Raw genomic sequence first — 7,720 nt, forward strand, 5'->3', positions numbered from 1 at the left:
TCAAGCTCCAAGTGAAAGTCGCTTCCCACCTGGTTGCTGGTGGAGTTCCTGCTGCTGGTGGAGTTCAGATTGCCCTTAGCTGAATTCCATCAGTCACTGCAACACCACACTGCTGTGCCTGCTGCTTTCCTGTGTCTGTCAGTCTCCAGTCTTTGTTGTTGTTCTGTCCTTTCCTATTTCCTGGAATATGTTCTCTCTGCTTCATCTTGATTAAATGTTTTTCGGTCCATTTAAACGTGTCCTTACCCTATTCCGCCATCTTGATTCTCCCCTCAGTGAGGTTTTAATTTGTGTTTGCTTGAGGTCTAGGGAGGCTCAGCATTTTTTTTTTTTCATATGTCTATTAGCCACTTGAATTTGTTATTTTGAAAAAGTCTGTTTATTTCCTTCATCCATTTCTTTACAGGGTTGTTTGTTTTGTGGTTGTGAAGCTTCCAAAGTTCTTTGTCAGTCCCAGATGTTAGTCCTCTATCTATTTAGCATGGGAAGATTTCTTCTTTTCTCTTGGTTTCTTCTTCACTGTGCTGATCATTTCTTTTGCTGTACAGTAGATTCTTAGTTTGATGTAGTTCCATTTGTTTATTTTGGCTTTGACTGGCTGTGATTTTGTAATTTTTCTTTTTTTTAATTTTTTTAAAGATTTATTTTTATTATTATTTTTTTCATTGGAAAGGTGGATATACAGAGAGGAGAGACAGAGAGGAAGATCTTCCGTCTGATGATTCACTCCCCAAGTGAGCGCAACGGCTGATACTATGCCGATCCAAAGCCAGGAGCCTCTTCCGGGTCTCCCATGCGGGTGCAGGTTCCCAAAGCTTTGGGCCGTCCTCGACTGCTCTCCCGGGCCACAGGCAAGGAGCTGGATGGGAAGCGGGGCTGCCGGGATTAGAACCGGCACCCATATGGGATCCCGGGCGTGCAAGGCGAGGACCTTAACCACTTGCGCCACCGCGCCGGGCCCCGATTTTGTGATTTTTCTAAGGGGTATTACCAATGCCCTTATCTGGACTATGATTTACTCTTATAGTTTGATGGTTCTTGGGTGCAGATTTAGGCCTCTAATGCATTTAGAGCTGATTTCTGTAAAAGATCAAACGTGGGAGAGTTGTCTTGCTTCTTACTTGTTGCAAGCTTCTATCCATTTGTCCTAACAGCATTTGTTGAAGAGACCAAACTTTTTCCTTGGATTATTTTAAGTTCTCTTGTTAAAGATTATTTGGCTGTATATGTGTGGGTTCACTTCTGTGGTTTCTATTCTGTTCAACTAATCTCTGTTTCTGTATCAGTACCAGACTCTTTTGATGACCCTGTAGCATGTCATCAGATCTAGAACTTTGATATCTCCAGCTTGATTTTTGATCCTCAGGATAGCTTTGGCTGCTTGTTGTCTTTTGTGTTCTCAGATGAACTTTTATCTCTTCTTTTCTATTTCTGAGAAAAATGTTGTTGGGGCTTTGATTGGGATTGCATTGAATCTGTATATTGCTTTAGGTAATATAGATATTTTGATGATGTTGATCCTTCCATTTCAGAAACATGTTACATTTCTCCATTTTTAAATGTCTTCTTTTTTCAAAGCTTTGTAATTTTCATTATTGAGGTTTTTCACATCTGGGCTGGCAGGCTTTTTATTTATTTATTTATTTATTTGACTTGGACTATTGTATCTCAGTTTTCTCCTAGCCTGTAGGTTTCTTATGAGAAGTCAGCTGTAATTCTGATTTGAATTCTCTCAATGTAGCCAGTCATTTTCATGCACACTTTATATTTTTCTTTAAAGTGTGGAAGGTTTCACTGTGATGTATTGTGGTGAAGATCATTTCTGTTCATGCCTATTTGGCATTCTCTGTACCTCCTGTATTTGGGATACAGTTTTCTTTATTCTTATTAGCAAAGTATTTGTTAATTCAGTTTCTCTTTCCAAGTCATCAGAGACTCTTAAGTTATGCATGTCTGGTGATTTGCTGATATGACATAATTATTGGATACTTTTGATTTATTTTTTATTTTTTTTAAAGATTTATTTTTATTATTTTTTTTTATTGGAAAGGTGGATATACAGAGAGGAGAGACAGAGAGGAAGATCTTCCGTCCGATGATTCACTCCCCAAGTGAGCGCAACGGCTGATACTATGCCGATCCAAAGCCAGGAGTCTCTTCCGGGTCTCCCACGCGGGTGCAGGTTCCCAAAGCTTTGGGCCGTCCTCGACTGCTCTCCCGGGCCACAGGCAGGGAGCTGGAAGGGAAGTGGGGCTGCTGGGATAGAACTGGCGCCCATATGGGATCCCGGGCGTGCAAGGCGAGGACCTTAACCACTTGTGCCACCACGCCGGGCCCAGATACTTTTGATTTTACTCAGTCCTTTTCATTTGTTGTCTGAAAATTTTTCCTGAGAATTATCTTCTAGCTTAGAGAATCTTTTTTATAACTAACCAAATCTGTTTTTAATCCTTTCCACTGTATTTTCATTTGGATATTGAATCTTTTATTTCTAATATTTCAGTATGATTTATCTTCAAATATTCTATCTCATGGCAAAGATTTTCATTTATGTCCTGAATCAATTTTATTGATTCTTGCCTATGCTTCTCATTGTTTTTGAGTAAACTTAGTATTTTGAAATCATATTCAGACATTCCATCAACCTCTTCATCTACACATTCTGATGTTGCAGACTTAAGTTCCCTTGGGGATGCCATATTTTTTCCATTATTAATTTTTTATTGTGTTTCTCTGCTTGCTTTCCTTCATTTTTACTCATACCAGTCTTAACTCTTGTGATAATTATTATCCTTGAGTTATATCTTTGTGACTTGTTATAATGGTTGCTCCTTAAAAGAATATGTGGGGCCCAGTGTATGGCTTAGCAACAAAAGTCCTTGCATTGAACATGCTGGGATCCCATATAGGTGCTGTTTCTAATCCCATCAGCCCTGCTTCCCATCCAGCTCCCTGCTTGTGGCCTGGGAGAGCACTTGAGGATGGCCCAAGGTCATGGGATCCTGCACCCATGTGGGAGACCCAGAAAAGCTCCTGGCTTTGGATTGGATCAGCTCTGGCCACTGTAGTCATTTGGGGAGTGAATCATCGGAAGCAAGATCTTCCTCTTCTTCTCTTTTCTGTATGTCTGTCTTTGCAGTAGAAATAAATAAATCTTTAAAAAAATAAAAGAATGTGTGCATGTTTGAACTAAATATAGGTAGCACACTGTGATCTGCAATCAAGAGTGGAGTGAGAGTCCAGGGTGGATAAACAGGTTGGGCATGGTGTTTTCCATTTTTGTTAGCACAAGGGAACCAGTCATCCTGTGTGTGAAATTACTGTCTGACTTCTTCTTTTTATAAATGATCATTGCCAAAGTTTAGCCTAGGATGGCTAGAACCCCCACCAGTACTAACACATGAGCCACACAGCAAATCTGTGCAATTCCCTGTGTGCCTAGAGTTCTAGCTACACAACAGACACTATCCTGCAGTCACTGACTTCCCACAGCCATTGTGCAGAGCACCAGCAGTCACCCGATGCTGAAGCCCCTTTCAGCCACAATGTTCAGTTCCATCTGAAGAGGTCAGCACTGTTTCTTGAATCAGTTATCCCTGTATAGTATACTCTACCTTTGTAGCTCTCACAACTCCTCGTGGGGCTGGTTGAATGTTGTGTGTTCCTTGGGGGGGGGAGGAGAGTGATGATATTTGTGCTGCCCCTCTCAGGCTGCCTGGGAAAATTACCTTCCTTTCAGTTTTTTTGAATAGTTTGAGAAGAACTGGGATTTGTTCTTTACAGCTTGGTAGAATTCGGAAGTGATGCCATCTGTTCTTGGGCTTTTCCTTGTTGTAAATGTACCATATGTTATTTTAGAAAATAGAAGGAAAATGTGTTACAAGGCACCAATATGTTACCAGCAAAGCTCTGTGGGTTCTTTCCTCAGCTTAGTATAGAGATAAAATGCCAGGAATTGACTGCAGACAGAAAAGTTTTATTTGTGAACTAAACATATGAATATAGGAAGAAGGAAAAGGAAAGCACCTCCCAAGAGATGCCTGGGAGATAAAGTACCTCTTGAGAGAAGAGAGAGACACCCTGGGTTTCAGGATTTTTCCTGGGTTTTTAAGAATTCACTGACTCCTTTTTGGGTGGGAACCTGCAGGGAAAACATTCCGCATTGGTGGTCTCTCAACCAATCATGAATTGGTGGGTAATTCCTGTGCTGCCCACTTGAAAGTGTGACTTTCGGCCACCTGGTAAAGGACACATGATGGCCTTCCCAACAAATGGCAAGTTTCTCTTTTCACTGAGTTGTCGGACTTCTCCTGTCTGCCAATACTATCACTAAGTGAAAACATGGGGCAGTGAGATGATAATAGCCTCCTAAGACTTTTCCCTGAACCTGACACAAGATTAGAGGGTTTGGATGATCTCAAACCCTCTCTCGGAATCTCATAGCCTATTTCTGTAGGGGAAAAGGGTGAAGATGTCTACTAGGTACTTCCTGCTGAAATGGGTTATCATTTGGGTAAAAGGTTAAAGGAGATGTAGAATCCACAGAGTAATGATCTGGGTCATGCAAGTCAGTGTGACAAAGTTGGTCATCATGCAAATTTCCATGTTAGTACCATCTGGAGCTTGAAGATCCCTAATCTACATGAAACAATGGACACAAGACAATTGAGAATGTAAGGTCCAAGTATAACAGGGTTATCAAATACCATTCCCAATAAGAACTTATGAAATGTATATAAGAACCTAAAAGCATCTGTTGTTGGCAGCATATGTTGTCTAAAGTATGACAGATGTTTTAGATTGAAGCCTCATTATATGCAATTCCTGCCTGTGAGCCACCATTTTTACTAGTAGACATTTGACAAAGATAAAAAGTCGCAATAATAGCTTGGTAGGCAGTGGTAACTGGATGACAAAATGTGACCCACATAGAAAACACTTACCTGTCAAATTTTGTTGTTGTTTGGTTTTTGAAAATCAGCTTCAAAATCCCCAATAGTTCACAGGTATATGTTGGTTCCGGAAAATCTGGTTGGAGGTGTCAAATTCAGTAGGTGTCTCAACTGCATCATTGTCTCAACTGTTGATGAATTTGGTAGATTGACAATATTCCAATTTTCACTCTGGTATGGTGTATCCATGTGTCTGTTCTGGGTACTGTGATGGCAATGGGTGTAGAGATAATGACAGAAAATTGTCCCTCCAAGAGAGGTTTATTTACTTCTCTGAAGATTTTACTGCAACTAGATCTCATGGGGGCAGATAGGAATTTCTCTGCTGGGGAGGTTCTTTACATAGTTCACTCAAGACTTGTCAGAAGGCTGATAATTGACATAATTAGTCTACTATTGTGTTTCTGAAGCTATATCATTAGTGAGGAATGCATGCCCATAAAGTTTCTCAAAAAAAAGAAAGACTTAGCTTTCCAGAGGTGTTGCACATTCTGATCAAAACTAAGGGTTGCAGCTGCCACTAAGGTATATAGACCACTGATTCTTTCTATCTTTCTTGAGTACTGGGGATGGCATGAATTGTGCCCACTGCCTAAGCTAAATGTTGAGTCACTTCTGATTTAAAGGTGGCATCATTGTCGCTATGTACTGAATATGTAGCTCCAACATGAAGAATCATGTCCTGTTGCAATGCTTTTTTAAAATTTTTGCTTCTTTTTATTATTATTATCATATAATACAGCTTCATAAGTCCTGGGGTTTCCCTTACCCCTCCCAAATTCTCTCCCCTTCACTGAGTTCCCCTATATTATTACTACAGTATAGTTCTTAATACACAGCGATAGATCCATTATTGCAGGCATGGACAATGGCAGAGTGTCCAGCATTCTATTATCAAGATACAGTAAACAGTTTCATTGGGAGTCCATCTTTGGTCTGGAAGCAGAGATGCATACTGCATTGTATCTTCACATCTGGATATGATAGTCTCTGTTATACAGTTACTATACATATTCCCTTAAATTAAAAGTCACAAAGCATAATCAACAAGAGGAAAAAAAACTTAACAACACCACGAAGTTAAATAACATGCTATTGAACAACTAATGTGTCATTGAAGAAAAGGAAATCAAGTACCTTCTTGAAGAAAATGATGCTACTGTATCATCTATGAGTCATTGAAGAATTAAATCGTAAGAAAGCGTTTTGAAGAGATGAAACTAACAAAAAACATCAAAAACCATGAGATACAGTTTCTGCTGATCTTTGTTGGTGAAATGTGAATCCTGTAGGCTACAAATAGATGGGTTTTGTTTTTAAATTCAGTCTACTAATCCTTGACTTTTGATTGATGAGTTTCAGCCGTTTACATTCAGGGTTAATACAAATAAGTGGTGGACCCGGTATGATAGCATAGCAGTTAAAGTCCTCGCCTTGAACGCGCTGGGACCCCATATGGGTGCTGGTTCTAATCCCAGCTGCTCCACTTCCCATCTAGCTCCCCGCTTGTAGCCTGGGAAAGGAGTCAAGGACGGCCCAAAGCTTTGGAACCCTGCACCCATGTGCAAAACCTGGACGAGGCTCCTGGCTTCGAATTGGCTCAGCTTCAGTCGTTGCGGCCACTTGGTGAGTGAGTCATCGGATGGAAGATCTTCCTCTCTGTCTCTCCTCCTCTCTGTGTATCTGCCTTTCCAATAAAATAAATGACTTTAAAAAATGCAAATAGGTGGTAATTTGGTCCTGTCATTTTAGGAATGGGTTGTTCATTTATTTAGTCTTCTGTTATTTTCCTGGGATGTTCTTCCCATTTGCCTTTGGTTTTGGTGGGCACTATTCCTTTTCTCTGTCAAGAGAACATCTTTAAGTATCATTTGTAGGGCAGGTTTGGAAGAGGCATATCTTTTAAATTTTCTTGATTGTGGAAGAATTTTATTTCATTTTCAATGACAAAGGAAAGTTTTGCTGGGTACATTATCCTGGGCCGATATATATTTTTTTCTTTCCGAATCTGGAATATATCACTCCACTCTCTTCTGGCCTGTAGTTTCCTGTGAGAGATCTCCTGTGAGTTTAATTTGCATTCCTTTATATGTCAGTTGATTTTTTCATGTGTACATTTAAGGATCTTTCCCTTATGTTCAACTGAAGAGAGCTTGATTATCATGTGTCGTGGTGAAGACTGCCTTTGATCAAGCCTGTTGGGAGTTCTGTGCTCCTCCTGCATCTTGTTTCCCAATTCTTTCTCTAGACTAAGGAAAATTTCCTTTATTACTTCATTGAATACACCCTTAATGCCAGCTTCTCTTTCTGTACTTTCTGAGACTCCCATCACTCTTATATTTGGCCTTTTAATAGTGTCTTTCAATCCTTGAATACTTTTTTTTGGCTTGATCCAGCTCTGTTTCCAGCTTTTCGTTTGCTTCCCCCTGATGACAGGAAACATCTTCCAATTCTGAAATTCTTTCTTCTGCCTCCTTCATTCTATTTTGGAGACTCTCCACTGTACTTTTAATTTGCTCCACTGTATTCTTCATTTCTGATATCAGCATTCATTTGATTCATTTGCAGTGTGACATATTCCTTGAATTTCTGCTTTAATGCTTCTTGTTGCTGATCAGAAGTTTTGTAACAAGTGTTTTGAATTCTGTATACCCTATTTTTTTGTATGTCTCCCTCAGTTAATTCTGAGGTTGGCAAAGGGTTTTGCTCCTTTGCAGGGGAGTCTTCAGTAATATTCATTGTGCTTCTGTCCATTCTTTTGCTCTTGG

Source organism: Ochotona curzoniae, unplaced genomic scaffold (genome assembly GCF_017591425.1).
Source record: "Ochotona curzoniae isolate NIBS_2020 unplaced genomic scaffold, NIBS_Ocur_1.0 scaffold_1852, whole genome shotgun sequence".
NCBI lineage: Eukaryota > Metazoa > Chordata > Mammalia > Lagomorpha > Ochotonidae > Ochotona > Ochotona curzoniae.